We start from the raw sequence: 18,417 nt of genomic DNA, 5'->3' as shown, positions 1-18,417 counted from the left end.
CTCAGAAGCCAATAGTGACAAAGTAAGAACTCTCCGTTACCTTGCTACTACTGTGAGACAGACTACCTGTATACCTGCCATCAGAGCCACATGATTTTCTGTAGTAGGCAGCTCATTGTCCCACTGAATTCAAATGTTTCCAGTCCTAGCAGAATATTCTGACAGCCTTATAAATCTCCTCTTAACCTCTCTACTTTCCTAATCCTCAGAAGTATAAGAACTTTTTTCCAGTATCCTGAACAGTTTCAGTGGTATAACTCACACTTGAGAGCTAACATATGGTTCAAATAAGCATCAGATTGTTGCATGGTTTTCATACCAGCCCTCATAATCCCTGGGTTCCTAACATCTGCCTTTCATTTGTGATATAATTACACATTTATTTTCCATTTTACTAGTTTAATTTCATATACTGTTTACTTGATCTTGGGTATGATTTTGCTGCAGCCAAGGGACATCATGCTCCTTATCGATATGAACATGTTTCATTTGAGCTTACAAAGTTCTGCAGTATTCTTGTTCACAGATTCACCTATGTATAGAAGAAAATTGCTCATACAGTTTTTCCCCCTAAACTACAAACAAGCTCTTAATACTTCATAAAAATCTAGAGGAAAAAATTACAGAAGCTTGACCAGTTCTTCTACAAAAAATTAAGAACAACTGCAAAAGCTTTTAAGATTGTACTGGAAGGTGAGAGGGGAGAAAGAGGTATCAATATTTAATCTACTGCTAAAAACGTAGCATCAAAGCTGCATCAGGGTGGCATAATGTTGCAGCTGGTTCCATTTTCATGTTCTTACATTAAGAAACCCTATTTTCCTTTTGTGTTATGTATTAAATAGTACATATTTTAGAATCTCAGAAAATAATCTCTAAGCCTTGCTAAGCCTTTATAATTGAAAAGATTGCATTTAGTATTTTACAGGCTAGACATGCATGAGATACTAAATTCAAAGACAGAGCTAATGCTAATTTCTTGATAGTCCCTTCTGATATATACCCCTTCTCAAACTCACTACATCTGGAAAACAGTGATCAATGTAACTAATATGCCTAACTTAAAGCATGCTTGCATTCTTTATGTTTGAGCAAAGAAAAGTTCAGACTTTCTATCCACACAAATTCCTTTATTGAGAAAATTGCCACCACGTGGTGACTAGCTATCGTGTATATATTGTCTATCTGTAAGAACAAAAAAAAAAACCACCCCAAGAAGTTATGTTTCAAAACATCGTGATGCATTCATCAGAAGTTCTGCAATGAAAGTCTGGTTTTGCAGGTTGCTACAGAGAGGAATTGTGTTTTCACAGTTCAAAGCAGAACACTAGGAATGGTCACTGCTTTGTAAGTCTTCAAATTAAACTCACACACATCTCGCTCAATACATGACCTCTAAATACAGTCACATAACACAAAAAGTCTTTCTGTAAATTCAGTAAGCTAGACACTTGTTTACACTGACAACATAATGCAACCATCATTATGGGGCAGAAGGAAAGCTGGTTGAAGATAAATTGGACATACTGTTAACAGAATACACTTTTGGCAGCCAAAGAGCAATTAAGATTAGAATTCTTAATCATCTAAACACCTCCAAATTTAAGATAAGTGTATTAGCATGTGGAGGAGTTAGTGGTAATGTCAAGTTTCGCAGTCATCATCAGTTTGAAACAGCGGGCTTAGCATTAGTATTGCACGATGTTGGCGCAAGTCTGCTATGATGCACTGACTCAAATCTATTCATGTACACATAGATCTCCTTTTCCCCCAGCCCACACAAATTCAAAGAACTACAAGGCAAGTTCTTATTAAAAAGGGGAGGGGAAAATATTTTTTAGAAGACATACAGAGCAGAATAGTGCAATACATTTCTGTAGCATCACAGAATGCACTGGAAACTGGTTTTACCATATCCATTAACAAGTTACTCCACACACAAAAATTCATCCCACAGATTGCCTTTCAAATAATAGGTCACGTTTCCACAGTATATTGGTGCATAATCAGACAATGTAAGAGTTTGCCGTATCATCTCCCGTATTTATTTTCCCTTGTTGTAGCTAAAATACATGCAACTGTAGCTAAAACTGTACCTGCCTGGTATCCATTATTAAAAGCTAAACAGATGTTTACTCAAACTGTAACATCATTGTTTGTAAAGCATATAGGAACTGTTTATATCAGCACAGAATGGATGCCATTTACTTATACTGCTCTAGGATGAATGAGAAAGCATAACAATGAAAGGCATTCAAGCACAGCAAAACTTGCTAATGGATTTTGATAACAGCAGAGAGACACCCACTGTATTCTTCATCACTGCTGCAACGTATTTCACAGTTAATTCTAAACAGATCTAGATGCATACAACCATACTAAGCACTGTATTTCAACACATTATTTATCTAAGCGCAGGATTCCTTCCATGCCTTTCCTATATTGACTAACTGACCAATACAGCAAGGATTTACAAGTCCACTGTAATGGAAGCTCTCTTCTCCAGAATCTGCTCATCAGTTCTTTATGCTCATTTGTGCCCTCCATGCTTTAAGTGGTTTTCCATTCTTGAATGAAATACTTTTCTGGTCACACCATTAAGAGTACCATCACAAAGTAACAGTACAGAAACACCGAAATAAACCTATTCTTCCACTCAATATTTCTAAAAAACTAAACATCACATAAAAAAAACAATAAAAGAGACAATCACTCCAAAATACAGCTTGGTTTTGTCAGCTAGTATAGATTTTCAGATTCAGATGCTTGCATTTTACTTGTCTGCCATTACTGGCAAATTAAAGCTATGAACAAATGCTGCATAGGCAACAAATAATTCTAACATGCCAACAATCGCTTTAATCTCTTCCACTTAACAACTCATGAACCTTTTATGAACATAATCTTCTAGAAGGTAACTGGTAATACAAGATAATCCCAGTACAAGTTTAATTAAAAATAAAAACTACATATAGCTCCATGCTTACCAACTCTTTCATGCTGAAAAAGCAAGAGTGGCTATTATTAATAGCTCCGTTAATCTGGCAAACTGAAGTGCACAGAAACAAGCTAAAGAAGCATTCAACAGACCGTTTCGCACTGAAAAAATAGTCTTCACAAATTATAACTTGCCTTACCATAAACATTAAAAAACCCTATTTTAAATAGCTGAACTGAAGCATGCTTGCACAGTTATGGATCTTACTCTTTTAAATAAAATCCAGTACAAGATTATTTGTTGTTACAAGGTACAATGGAATTAATCTGAAATAAAAAAAGGCATTTTTCCTTCAAGAAACATAGAATTTGAGCCACTTGGCTGTCAGATGCAAGTCAACATAGATTTCATTTGAGTTTTGAATGCCAAGAACCTTATTTGACTGGACATAAAATACATTTGCTATTTTTAAACATACCTCGTAATCATTTAACCAGAGCCCTGTAATTCAAACTGGGGAGCATTTTTCACGTTAAAAAGCTGATCAGAAGACAGGTCTTTACAGGTTTTTTTAAGTGTTGGCTTGTTTCCATAAATACATTTTGCACTCCCAAGCTCCCCTAGTAATCATCTCCACAGCTCTTTCCCCTTCTAAACCCAGTTAGAAATATTTCAAACTGCCTGAAAGACTCCAGAAAGCTTTTTCTGCTTACCTTTGCCACAGCCACTGCCTCATACCTGTGGCAAGCAATAACTAGTCCAGTCAGGTCAACACTGACCACACAATGAACACTCCATAGGCTATGCCTGTATCCATCTCTTCACTACTCTGACCAAGAATAATGAAGTCCAAAGTTCTACTCTACCATTTTATGTGGTGCTAACAATCAAACGTGTCACCAATCCAGAAGTGGCATCTAACTGTATCCCCAAACCTGAATCAATTTCTCACCTCAAGGACTTCAGCTGTGTAATTCTGAGCTTTATAGTTATTCAAAGCCACAAAAGGAATTCTTTTTAACATATAAAAGTAAATGTATCTATAATGAACTATCCTGACAGGCACAGAACAAAGCGATATGTATGTAGATGAGCTGTGACATTCTTCTTCTTCTTGAGAAGCACACTCCCCAAACCACTAAGTTTTTCATATAATCTCCTTTTGGATTAGACTATGCCATGATGAAAGGCACTATATGGTCTCTTTTCACACTAAGAAAATAGGAAGAAAGCCCATGTTGGAGGGGAAAAAAAAAAATAAAAATATGTGCACAAGCAAGCAAAATTAAACCTTGTAATCTAATGCAGATTTCTTTGAACACGTTACAGCTATGACACTTCACTGAGAACTAAATGTATGGCAAATGTTTTTGCCTCCTACAAGAGTGCGTCACATTTTAGACAGAGCTGAATGAGTTACCGCTACAGAGAAATAGGAGTTTCCTCAAGCTCAGGATCATCAAAAAAGCAAGACTATACAAAGCCTTTGTCTTTTCAGGAATATACTCAACTAATCATAACAGACAAATGTAATTCAGAGAGATATCCAGCTCCTAAAGGGATCGGGGAGGGGTGCTATTGCTCATAGGAAGTTCTTTCACATTTTGAAACCAACTCCTTCAGATGTTGCACTGTAATAGCATATATCAGCTCCCTCCTCTTAAATGATTCGATGCATTTCATTACCCAGGGCTACCTCCAAATGTCAGACTTTCTGCACACCCTTTATCTCTAAGCAGTTTCTCACTAATGTGAAAACTTGCAATTCGAGCTTCTGCAGTGTTCAGTCCCCATAATAGCAGAGGTTTGTTTTGATACCAGTGGTTTAAAAAAAGAAAAAAAAAATTGTACTGTGCTATAGAGACAACACAGCCCACCCTGCCAGCCAATTTATCTAGTCCAAACTCATAGCTAATCAACTCATTAGAGCAAGCATATCAGCCACGTACCATGTTCCGCAAGTTCTTTCTGACGAACACTTAACATCTGCAGTCTTTTGAAACATAAGACATTTTTCCACAGCTACAGAAGTCAGACTGTGCTATGGATGACTGGCCCCTAAAGTCCTATTTCTGCAAGTAGGAACTGATGACCTGAGAACTGTTAACATCAAGGAACTAAGCAGGCAACAATCTCAAAGGGATGTTTAAGTGATGCTACCCAAATGGGTTCTTCCCACATAAAAATCCACTACTTTCAAAATTTAAAATACTTTTTATCACTAAGGCATTTGCCTGAACTTAAACACTGAAGACAAGGGCTCTGCTGCTACAGTGAAGCGGTACTTTTAAGGCACCTTAAGTCTGGTGTCTTCCTGTACTGTCATAGCGTGGAAAATGAACACAGTGGACACTGTCTTCGTTTTCTCTCTTAAAAAAAAAACCCCACAAACTAGCAGGGGGGGAAAAAAGTCACATTCAACAACTCATGCACACTCATACACATGCCTAAGTACTTTCAGAAAAGAAGGAGGAGAAGGAAACCCTCTTCCCACCAGACATGCTCCCCAATAATTGTTTGTATGATGTCAAGTTTTATTTTAAAGTTTAAAGAACATTTTGGTTTTACTCGTGACACCAGCTCACTACAGCCACCACCTCTTCTAATCGCAGACTAGACAGAAAGGCTATACAAGCTCAAAAACACATCCAGTCACACAGAGAATAGACCTAGTCGGCCTTCAAGCAGAAACTTAAGATGACAGAAGGATCAGTCTGGTTTCTGCACTGCCAAGTATTAATCTCTTCTGCCTAATTTTCTTGTCTGGAGCCCTTCCTTCCTCCCACCTGGGGGCAGGGGGGGAAAGCAAGCTAGAGAGAATATGAATTTTATTCTTCATACACCCACTGAACCACGGACTGATTTTAAAGAACCATATTCAAATGAGGTTCAAATTATGTTCCTACTGAACTAGATTCTAAAGAACGTATTTTTATTAAAAGCAAACATGTACATAGCAAATAACCTTCCGGCTTTTCTTAGCTTACTAATGGGTGACACCACCTCTTTCCATCTTGGAAGGCTCATTCAACATTTATATCTTCACCTTTGTACACCTGAAAGCAAAATCCCAATTTCATTCACTTTAAGGAGGTAGAGAGAATGTTACTGAGAATATATTTCCAGTATTGATTCAGAACTGTTCTCTGAATGAGCAAACAGTCAATTAGTAACAAGAAAGAGACTAAGTATAGGAGCTCTCCATTAGTAATACCCAGAGACATCCTGCTATTAGAAAGCATAAAGGCATATATTTTCTGCTAAAAGCACAAATAAGTAAACCAGGGAGTAAGAAGTTACAGAAATTCCTACAAAGCTTATTTTAAAAGCAAACTTGATTCAGGACAAGAATTGTAGCATAAAACAGTTCTGACAACCATGGAAAATAGCAAGCTAGAAATTTATTCTAAAACTTTAAGAAGAAAATTTAATATAACTCAAATTTGGCAGCTAACAGAACAGGTATTTAAAAAACAATAATTCCATTCAGTACTGAAGAACTAGCTATTTTCTACAGGTGCTCTTATCAGAAGATCCTGAACTACTTTGATATGGACAAGTAATATCAAATAGATATTGATGATACATCAAGACATAAAATAACAAATGCAAAGATACAACAGAAAACTGCCATCAGAGTTAGACTTTGAAGTAAAAGAAGAGCAACCATGTCTTAAATTAAAAGATACAGCAAGAAAGTGATGATCTATAGCCACATCGAACAGAGCTCACTGGTGCCTTAATGCAAATACACCACCTAATACATATATCAATCTCCAGGCATCAAGGCGGGGGGGGGGGGGGGGGGAAACCACCACCAAAACAACATCCATATTTTTAAAGCACACCTTACCTCCCTGTTATGTTCCACCAGGGGGGAAAAAAAAAGTAACATGGTAAAATACCAGAAAAACTTCATTCTTCACTGGGGGGGAAAAAGGTGCAAAGTAACCACAATAAACTGAAAAGAGAACTGCTCAAATTATATTTTTGGAATGTAGTCATTTCTTAACCAGCAGAACAACAGGTTCCTGAGAGTTTGCCTATTGTTCCTGCAACCCACTGTTGAGCACAAACCGCCATTAAAAAAAAAATTTAAAAAATCCCCACATATTTCATCATTATTTTATAGCTCGCTGGTCCTCTATACCAAACAATAACATACCACAGAAAGAAAGCTAAAAGTTTGCCACAGCACAGATTTTCATGGTTCTGAGCTACCAAGTCAAGTTCTCTCTGTATTGGGGGGTGGCCAAGCTGCCAGGTTTGGGAGGATTTTTTGTGTTTTTAAAGCATTAACTAGCTGATTTCATGATCATTGCAAAGAGCAAACATGTAATGTATAACTAAGTTAACATACGTTTTCAGATTAGCAAAGTAAACGGATATAAAAGATTAGCATTTTCATATTGCTTAACATCTATAAAACTTCCTGATAACAATGACAAAGTATCATCACACCTATTTCATAAGCAGAAAAACACAATTGCAATGAGTTGTTCAGCTCAAGGTCATGCAACAAGTTGTATTTATGGGTTTTGTTTGGTTTTTTTTAAAGTGCCTGGAGCACAATCCAAATATTGCGATACCAACGACATCTAAATTCTTGTTATGAATTAACAACATGCAATCTTTCCAGTCTTTCTGGTTGTCTGCTTGTAGCATGACCCTTTATAATTTTCAGGAATTAAATATATGACCTAATTAAAATATCTCTGGGATTTAATACAGGAAATATGTTTAATTTCAAACATAATGTTATAAACAAGAGGCCTCATTCATTAATAATCCCTCGCAGCATTTGTTTCTATTCAAGAATATCTAACATGTATTAGGGCCTCAGAAAAGTCCCAGCAAGGAAAAGTGTGAATATAACTTATCAGGACTCAGACTTCACTAAACATACACAAAAGTAATTACTCTCCACATCTTACTGAACTCGTACTTTGGGACAAAAGCTATGGAACTAGTTATTTGATGAATAATTAGTGTAGGGAAGAGAACAGGGCTCTCATTAATTGAAGCAAGCCTGCATGGAGGGAAGTGACATACAATGAGAATGCAAGTGGAGCCAGTTTCATTTTTCATATATTACAGACATGGAAAGAGAAGCATGCAGTTAAGACAATAAAATTCAACAATAAGAGACTTAAGTCTATTCAACAGGAAGAGGAGCAGGAAATAAGAATCAAATGACTTTTTCCAACCAGAAGAATGAGCAGATATGCTGTTTACAGAACTGCGTTTAACAAAGCCAGCCATGGAAGGTAAGCTGCGATAGTGACCGAGACTTATGGAAAAAGAAACATATCCTCAAACACTCCCATTAATCACCAAAAAAGAACAGCAGCAGGTAGAATCCCAAAGTCTACAGTAGGGAAATGGGCACAATTATGAAAAAAATATAAGCAGAGGTACAAAATAAATGTTACAAGCCACACACGTTTCTACTGATCTGCTAAAGGACATTTGACATGTAGCAAGATGTCATTGATAATTTTAGCATCTCCTTACAAATTAGTACACTAAAAAAAAAGTCTTGAGACTACTAGACTATGTGCACCGCTATCTTTTCACCTACTGCACTCCTACAGTATCTCAAAACTTTGATGAAGACATTCAAACAGCAACCAGGACTGTTTCAGCAGGTCAGAAGAGAACTTGGATTCTCCCTAAGTCTTCTTTCAAGAGCACATGGTAACACTAGTCGACTTGGCCCTTTTCTAATCCAAGTATTATTCAGACTTTCATCCAGAAGCATGCACTGCAACCTCCCCCAACACGAAGAGACTGCCTATAAACAGAAAAGCCCTAAATCCATATTCCCTTTATTCAGGCATTAGGCTGTTTTATTTCCATCTCTGCCTTAGAAGAACTACTTGCATTACCGTACTCCATCCATGTTTCTTCACAAACATTCACATTCATCGAGTTATCCATGTTTGCCCTTTTCCACTCCATTCCTTGATTTAAAGCTTCACCTCTGAAACAATACCCTACTCCAGCTTTGGCCAGCCAACACAAGAGCAGCCTTAAACATGCCTTCTGCTGTCATCGTCTGAAAGCCTTCCACAGCTTCTGCCCTGAGTTCAGCTGAATTAAGCAGCAAGGAATATAAAATGGAAACTGAGTCACAGAAAGCACTGTGAACAAGGAAAAGGGAGGAGGTTTCCCTGTCTAACCACAGATACAATGGGCAAATCACAGCAAGTTCCCTGACTAACCACAGATACAACGGGCAAATCACAGCAAGTTCTCAAAAATAAAATGAAATGGGTTTTACTTCACTAAAAACATGCCCATTTCAATTTTGCTCCCAGTAACATCAAATAAACTTGTGTGTGTGACACAATAATAAACCTATAGTTTCTTACAAATAAAATACATCAGAAATTAAATGCACAGCTCAAACCAGTCTTAAGGTAAGCCAGTTGATTTCCTGATGGCTCTTACTAACTGGGCATTTGACTCACAGAAATCTTTAAATGCACAGATACCTTTAAGTTCATTCTGTCATTGGGTAGCGTTTCTCATCTTATGGGTTCACGTTAGAAGGCAAGTAGCATAATTCAGTGGTTTAAGGAGCAGAGGCAGGTCTATTAAGTTTTGTGAAAATGAATGACCTTGGAGTCACAAATTAGATTTCCTGCATCTCACTCCCAGTTTGTAAAAATGAGGATTAAGTGTTTAAATCTCCTGCACCAACCTCATTAGAAGATCTCTAATGGAGACATTGCATTCCTTTTTATACAAGATGTACCATCCTGGCACAGAGATATCAGGTAGCAGAGGAACACACAGCTATTGTTAAATTGTGTGTGTTTTGTCCACCTAAAGAACCTGTGGTCTTTCCCAGTTTTAAATTTACGAAGAATAAGGAGCAAGGCAAAGCTTTCTTTGCAGAATCTTATCAGATACTGAGCCTTAACCAGGTAAATTTTAAGCAACTTCATCAACAGAAGTTCATACTTCTGCTTCCATACTTTGAAGTTTCTTTCATACTTCTAGGTTCATAATTCAGTTCTAGATCATACTGAAGTATGATCACAGTGAAGCTGATGCACCCGAACAACAGGTGAACTACTTGCATTAAAGCTATTGCAGAGAGAGGGGATGGGAAGACAAGTTGAAGAATTATAAAGGAACACAGGTAGAATTCCAAGAGACAGGTTAAGTTGGTTTTGTGGGCGAGAAAAACTTCCAAAGAACAGATTAAGCACCACTATTTAAAAAAAAAAATTAACAAAAATCAAACAGACAAACCACACACACACACACACACAGTGGAAGACAGAAGTTTAAGAGAAAAGCAGGTCCCTTCAACTCAAAGTTTTCCAAGCTCAGAGCCACTCTTCAATTACAGGTATAGGAAAAAGCATTTGATGTGTGTGTCCACCCTATCATCATGAAGAACCTTCCCACATGCCAAGTGCTCTTTCTTAATTCAAAGCAAATCTGAAAGTCCCAATTGCCTGGGCACCATTATTCTTTACTGGGTATAATTTCTTGAAGAAATATGACCCTTAAAGCACTTAGAATTCTATGATGTACCGTCACTTTCTTCTTTCATATTCATGACACTTTTCATGTTAACATGCATGAATGGATGAAGACTCCTAAATCAAGGAAAAAATAAAGACGCATTTTAGCATCAACACCATGTATTCTAGTCCCTTGTGGTTGTTGGTATCAGAAGACCATTGTCATATACACACTTGTTTGAGAGGATTCATAATCCTTAAACACATATATTTAATAACTTTGATATTTAGCACAAAGCTGATGATCCCCTAACATCCTATAATACATAGTTAATTACTCACTGAACTTGCCATTTTTTTTTAAACTGGTTGCCAAAATAATAGGCTGTGACAGGAACCATTATATTCTGTTTTAATTCTCTATTCCACCACACCAATACACTCAAGTCTAGCTCATCCTGCTTTACATAGCAATGCAACCATGTAATTATCATAAGTGCTCAGGTTTAAAACAAAGTACAGTCTTACGAGCTGCCTCTAGACCATAGCGATGTCAGTAGCAGTATAGAAAAGACCTACTTCTGGCATCAAAAGTCTGACTCAATGCCTTTAGTTGCAACTCTAACACTAAAAGTCTACTATTCACTACGTATTTTAGCTCTCCCACAGTCTATACATGCTTTGAACTGTTTCTCACTTAAAGGAAACTTAAAACTTCTCTTCACTAGAGCTTCTATTGCCAACATGACAAATATCTTCTGTTAAAATTTTTAAGATAAGAGCTAAAACAAGACAATTTGTCAGTTTATGTAATACATGGGTGGTTATGGAACGAGTAGTACTGCACAGACTGCTGACTCAAAGTATAAATGCACAGATGAGGTCCCATGAGTCACAGCCACTCCGTGTTAAGCGCCCAGAGCCATTTACTAAAGGATAGAAGTAAACAGGGCTGCCTGAAGTTACCTGTCCTTCAGGGAAAGAAAATGGGCATCTCACATATGCTGCCATTGTGAGTGAACACTTGCTGTGTATCTAACGTTCAGTAAGTTACACAGCAACTTATCCTACACTAACTCATTAAGGTGCCCCTACCTCACGTTAGGCACAAATACATATATATATAGGTTATATGCATCATGATGCACATGATCGACAACCCGCCCCCAAGTAGATTCCCCCATCCATTCCCCTGCACACACTCAGACTACCATGATTCCACGTACAGAAATCCGACTGTAGGATCAAGAGTTTAATATACAATATCCGCCTAAGAATTTAATATGTACCACTTGCAAGGTATCGGAGATCAAATAAGACCTATCATTTTTTAGTCCTCTAAAATGAATTAGGCTTACTCTAGATAAGGATTCATTTGTTGTAGAATTGGAATAAACACACACACCAAGAGCCATGTCAAACCAAACAAAAGCTTGGTTTTCTAAAATTTTAACAGCGATTTCTCACTAATAAGAAATTCTGCTCCTTAATGTTTTTATTCATTTTTAGCGTAACATATAACAAGAATGTTCCCCCTATGTATTTTAACCAACAGTTGTATGAGATGCCCGCTCCCAGACCAGCTGATCACTAAGAATGCTTCCAAACAGCTCCAAAAAAAGGAAGGAAGATCTGCAGGAAGATGGGCCAAGTGCCCAAAAACTTGTCTCTTTCCACCCCGAAACGGTTGGCCATATCAAAAAGACGAACATAAAGGAGAAACTGCTCATCACGCAGACAGAAATATTTATTAGCGCTAGATGACAGAACTTCCTTTCTCTTTCTTTAACCTGCTTTCTCAGAGACAATAAACTTCCCTAATTCACCTCACTTCCCCCCCTCCCCAATTCCCTTATCCTCTCATTTCATGCCAGTAACTTGTGGTGCATAATGAATTTCAAACAAGCCTGCCACGACAGTCATCTCGGCAATAACCAACATTCCTGAAAGTTTTGTGCAAACCAGCGGATGGATAGGAAAAAACTCTCTAATTAATTACATCCCCACTAAGGCATGGCCAGACAGAAACCAGCATTTTAAGTTTTGCTTGACAGCCAGCTAGTCCGTAGGCACATCCACGCCACTTGCCCATTCAAGTGTTACGAAGGACAGGGGAAAAAGAGGAAGTAACTGGCAACAGGGATGGAGGGGGCAAACTCCAGGACTTAAAAGCTCTTGTCTCCTCAGTAGACCTACAAGAACACAAGCTTCGCTAGTACTGCTGGTCATGAAGATAAATTTTCACTACAACCTTCACTGCGTGCACTAGAAAAGATCACATAACATCCATCATTCTAAAAGAGAAATCCTGTTACATATTTGGAACAGGCCAAAATTGACTCTCAGTATCAGGGATTGATAATACCATGATAACTTTTTTTTTTAGTATAGACAAGTAGATTAAATACATAGATTAACTAAGACCTCAAAATTAACGAGCACTCATTTTCTTCCACTTACCTCAAATCTTAAAACAGTGAACTAGCCTCTCATTCATGTTCTGTAGGAAGAACAAAAGACAACCTACATGTTCAAAGAATTACCTGTTTTTCGATAAATCATAAAAATTTATTTTTTAATCTATCAAATTTACGCAATACCTAAGCTGATCTACATTTTCAGAGATGCACTTTTAACAGAATTAAGATGCCAAATACAAATGCAATTCTTTATGCCTAGAATTCAGAAAAACACCATCAGCTCTGATAGAGTGCATTTCATGCACTCATTTCTAAGAATTTCACAAAAAAAGGCCATCATTATCTCCATTAGGCATAGAGGGAAAACTGATGTTTGTATCCAAGCTAGTTTCACTTTTCTCTAGGTCAATGTACTATTCTGGATTCTTAGTGAACTAAGCAGACGTTTGTATTAAAAACAAACAAAAAAACCCAACCCCAAACCCACCCAAACAACACCTATTGAGATGGAATAGTCAGCTAATATTTCCATCTGTTTGTTTTTTTCAGTCACTTACAGCAACTCCTTGCCCCAGTAGACTTATAAATCAAAAGGAGCCAGCGTAGTATTCATATCTTGTTTGCCCCTTTGTTCGTACATCAGCCTCTCTGAAAAGAGCAGTTGGGCACAGCTACCAACATTATAAAAGCTTGTGTAAAATGCTGCTGGCAAACCAGCATAAAGAGCACAATACTGCGTTGTAGATCCTGCTCCCTAACACCTCCTATCACTCCAAGAAGGGGCTAGATTTTCCTCCTAGCAACTTGCTGGAAACGCCATTTCCAAACTGCATCGAATCACACTCACCTCCTTCTGATACCTTCCGCACCACCAATGCCAATCTCACCGACCTTCCGATTTCCCTATTGCAATAAACCAACTTAACATCAGTAGAGTACAAGCTTCATTTCAAGCAGCTTTAAAAAAAGCACACTAAATAAACAGGTCTCCAATCAATAGGGTTTTTGTTCCGTTTTGGTTCCAAGATAGGTCTTTTTTAAAAATATGCCGTATTTTAAGCCTATTGATTTAAATTTAAGCTCTGAGCTGAACATCCCTTTAAGTCAAGCAGGATGATTTGTTTAAACTTCATGCAACTGAAACAACTGCAACATATTTCCATAGCAAAACCAGAGTGAAAAATAGCGGAACCTTAAAAAAAAAAAAAAAAAAACACACACCGCACGGTAGAAAGTTAGAGCTGTTTGTTGTTTTTTTTTAATGGTTAACTCCAACCCCGACCACCCCTTTTAAATTTATGTAGTTGCTCACACGTCTCAGGATCACATAATAACTAATTGTTTTCCAATTGTCATTTTTTTCTGAACTAGAAATCAACTACAATTCGAGTACTGTACTCATATGCCAACAACACAGAGCGTAACGTGTTACTGAAGCTTACAGTATCCTTAAAGATGGCACGTAATGAAATCAAAGCTACCCTCAGGCAATCTTAATGTACGAACAGCTCTGCTGAGAGGATAACACAGGTTCTGCTGTGCCATTACACAGCCAGTAACACATACTTGCAAAATTCTATATGCTCATAGCACACTTTTTTCCTCCCATTCCCAAAAGTGAAATAACTTCTTTATGGGCAAAACAACTACCCAGTATGGCTAGAACAGAGATGCATTTTGTAGCTATGATAGTAAATTTACAAATAGCATGTTATTAAAAAAAGTCAATTATTAAACTGCAACATCAGAATGCCATTTTTCTCACCTAAGCTGTAATCAGCATGAAGAATTACACACACCATATCTCTTCACATTCGTGAATGTTGTTGATTATTAGCCTTTTGCTGCAGCAGCACTGAATCTATACCCACAAGTCCACAGGACGGACTTCTGCCTGCATACAAAACCCCCACTAAGGTAAAACAAACCCCTGGATGCAAATAAATCACTGTTTGTTAAGCCAGCTGTGTAATTACTGTTTAAGACAGGTCTGTCTCTCCTAGCGCCACTTACCTTTTCTGCCCAAGAAATGCTTCCCATTTTGCACAGGGATATCAAGAGCTTTGTCCAGATGGAGTTATCCGTCTCTCAGTCACTCCATAGCACAAATTCACATGCCATCGGAATCATAAAGCCACAGAGAGGCAGCATTATTTCACTGTACCTCTCTGTGAACTCAAATCGTAGCATTCATGCAGACAATAGCCTACAATAATGTTAAAATTATCACTAGTCACACCAAAGCTATATGAGTGGTAGAAAAATACCAAAAAAAAAAAGCGTCCTCAATCCAGAGGCAATCACCACATTTTACTCAAGTAAGGAAACTGAAGTCATTTACCCCAATTACACACTGAAGTCAGCTAAAGAGTCAAAAACAAAACTTAGAGGCCTCATGATTAAACCATGACAGTCACCGCTGCCTATTTTCCAAAGGATCTAGCGCACTGGTATCTTTTCCTCAACACCCACGTGTCATTTTTTTCACCCCCTTCTGCCTACCTCAATATCATCAGCCAGTTGAAGTTATCAGTGAGCTAACTGAGATTTTACCGTACCTCAATAACCCAATCTATGGAGCAGCTCAAGCCCTCGCGCAGCAGTCACTCTTTCACAGCCTCAGCACACACCACAGTAGTAGTTCTGCGAGGAGCAAGGAGTTGGACTCGATGATCCTTATGGGTCCCTTCCAACGCGAGATATGCTATGATTCTACTTTTTTTTTTTGTTTCGGTGTTTTGGGGGTGGGGTTTTTTTGTTTTGTTTGATTTTTGGTGTTGTTTTTTGGTTTTTTTTAAACAGATGCTGCTGTAAAAAGACTCATTAAACAATCATCAAGAAAGGAAACCATGTATACACTGAAATCGCCTTCTAACCTCTGCGCACTTCCTTCTACTTTTGTTATCCCAATGCATTTACCTAAAGTATTCTCCCTTGGCAGTAGTTTTCCTTGCACAGTGCCTCCAGACCAAACACCCCAAAGCTAATACACAAATCTGAAGCGGAGCAATTTTTATTTCAAGCCAGCTGGGGTTTTCCTTTGGGGGGAAGGAGGTAGAACATGAAAGAAAGTTGAGAGGGGTTCAAAAGAGTATACTTCCGAGTCTCACCTCACGTGCTCCCTCTCTCTTTATACGTTCACTTACAGACAGAGAAAGAAGCAGAGCCAGCGCTGGGAGGGGAGGAGGAAAGAGCATACAGAATGTTTTGGCGCCCTTTAGCTTCTAATTTACTATTTTGCTTTTTTGCAAGGTTACCAAAAGGCCGTTCTGGGGAAGGAGGAAAGAGGTAGCAAATGTTTCCCATTCTCTCTCTTTCACTTCTCGTACCGTGTTTTGAGTGAGAACACGGTCCCAAACACAGCAGAGTGTACGGCAAAGAACAATGAGCTCCCAAGCCTGGGCATTGTGTGCATCTACCTCCTCTTCCCTCATCAACCAACAAGACAAATCTCCAAAAATCGCTATTCATCCAAACCAGGCCACTGAAATCAACCCCGGTTCGTAGTTTATGGTACAAACTCAAGGAGTAAAACCAAGATAAGACGTATTTACCAGAAGTGCTTTTATTATTAATAGAAACACTTCCACCCCTCTTAACCACCATGGATTTCTCAATTCTAAGGCAGCAGTGTAAAAAAAACCATAATGTTTGCCTGGCAATACTAGAACTACAAAAAAAAAATTATACATTGCACATTAATCAGAAATTTGACACGCGCCTTTTACAACCAACAACTACTTCTTTTGAGACAGTGTTCATTTTTATCTGGTTAAAATCCATATTTAAGAACGGGGATGCTATTTGAATTATGTCACTTCAGATTTGTTCTGAGAAAGCATTTTTACGAAATCGTAACAGTAAGAACTAGTGGCTGAGGCTCCTCATTTCAGTTACATTGGTGCACAAGCAAAATAGTATCTTTGATTTCAATAACTGGTCAATGTAACACAGGAGTAAACAGACATCAGACAGGAGTCTGCTGACGGCAAAAAAACGTTCTAATCTCAAAGAGCATTACTGCTTCGAGGAAAAACTCAGCATAAGTCGTCAGTAAAGCAAAATAACTGCAACCAGCGTATCAAAATAAATCTAAGGGAAAAGACACTTCAACAATGAATCATATTGTTTTCTTCCCAGCAATTTCTTGAACAGCCAGTTTCAGCAACGAAGCCTCTGATGTTGCCTACCTCCTACTACTTTTCTGATTCTGGTCATCTTCTTTTCACACTTTAGAAAGAGAAACGGGGGGGGGGGGAAGGGGGGGGGAGAAGAAACCCCACCCCTTCCTATGCTACTGAAAATGTTATGATTAAATCCATTTGCATAAAATCTTCATTTCACATTTTCATACCTACCACACATGAAAATAAGTGCATCTTTTAAACACCCAAGTCGATTTCCTCTGTGCGTCCATTTAAGTTAAATATTTCCCAATCTCACGTTTATTTAAAAGGTTAACAAGTTAAACCGTTCCCCGAGAACCCTTCCTCTAGTGAGCATTAAACGGACGCGACACTCTCTAGCAAAAAAAAAAAAAAAAAACAAAAAAACACACAAATAAAAAAAAAAACAAACAAAAAACCCAACCCCCCCCCCCCCCCAAAACCCAACCGAACAAAAAACACACACACATCGGCCCCAGCACCCCCGCGTCTGCCTCCTCCCGAAGGAAGGGCCGGCGGGAGCGGTGAGGAGCCTGGGGAGCCACTTCATCCCCCCCCCGCTCTCACGCCCGCGGACGCGATCCCCCTCCGCGCCTTTCCCGCGTCAAGCCCCGGGCGTTCTTCCCGGAGTTCCCTCACCCAGCGCTTCCTTTCCTTGTCTCCCGGGCTCACCAATAGCGATAAACACACCAAGAAACGCACCTACGCTGCACACAAGGAAGGAGGGAAGGGCCTCGCCCCCCGACTCGCCGCCACAACAAAACCCCGGCAAGTTACCCCGCTCCGCGCCCACCTACCTCCGCGGTGCGCTACACCATCAACGGCGGCTCCGTCTCGCTGCCGGGACAAAGCGGCGGCGGCGGCGGCGGGGGCCGCTGGGCGGGAGCGGGGCGGCGGCGGCGGCGGGGAGCAGCTCCCCTCTTGCCCGGGCGGCGATGGCGAGCGGCAGGGTCCCCGCGCGGTGCCTCAACAGCGGCAGCCCAGGGGCATTTTAACGGGGAGACAAGGAGCGGGGCGGCGACCGGGCCGGGGCGGGGGGCCGTGGGGAGGGGGGGAAGGAGGAGGAGGAGGAGGAGGAGGAGGAGGAGGAGGTGGTGGAGGAGGAGGAGGAGGGGCGGCGGCGGGCTGGGGGTCCAGGCAGCCGAGCGCTGCCGCTGCCTCCGCCTGCCTTCCCTCACGCACGCACGCACGCACGCACCGAATGGGCACCCAGCAACGCAGCCAGGCCGGAGCCGCATGCCAGTATCTGGCCTCCCCATTGGAGGAGGAGGGGCACCCCGTGACCCGGCAGGCGGCCGGAACCAATCGGCGAAGCGGATGGAAGCGATTTAAAAGAATAGGGGGAAGGCGTGAGGGGGGGGGAGGGCCTGGGGAGCGGGCCGGGGGCTGGGCCGCCGCCGCGGCGGAAGGGG

The 18,417-nt window shown here is 39.8% G+C and overlaps 1 protein-coding gene across 2 annotated transcripts in view; it reads right to left on the bottom strand.

The window, feature by feature from the left end:
• The window catches only part of RERE (arginine-glutamic acid dipeptide repeats), a 256,830-nt gene extending 238,961 nt beyond the window's left edge, over window positions 1–17,869 (bottom strand). For both annotated transcript variants that reach the window (XM_076356292.1, XM_076356295.1), the window contains exon 1: window positions 17,803–17,869. The gene's annotated coding sequence lies outside the window, so the exon portion shown is untranslated. The remainder of the gene's footprint in view (window positions 1–17,802) is intronic.
• Between the last annotated feature and the right edge of the window lie 548 nt (window positions 17,870–18,417).

The sequence above is a fragment of the Aptenodytes patagonicus genome, chromosome 19 (genome assembly GCF_965638725.1).
Source record: "Aptenodytes patagonicus chromosome 19, bAptPat1.pri.cur, whole genome shotgun sequence".
Taxonomy (NCBI): Eukaryota; Metazoa; Chordata; class Aves; order Sphenisciformes; family Spheniscidae; genus Aptenodytes; species Aptenodytes patagonicus.
Note: the sequence above shows the minus strand (reverse complement) of the source record. Positions and strands in the feature narration are given on the sequence as shown.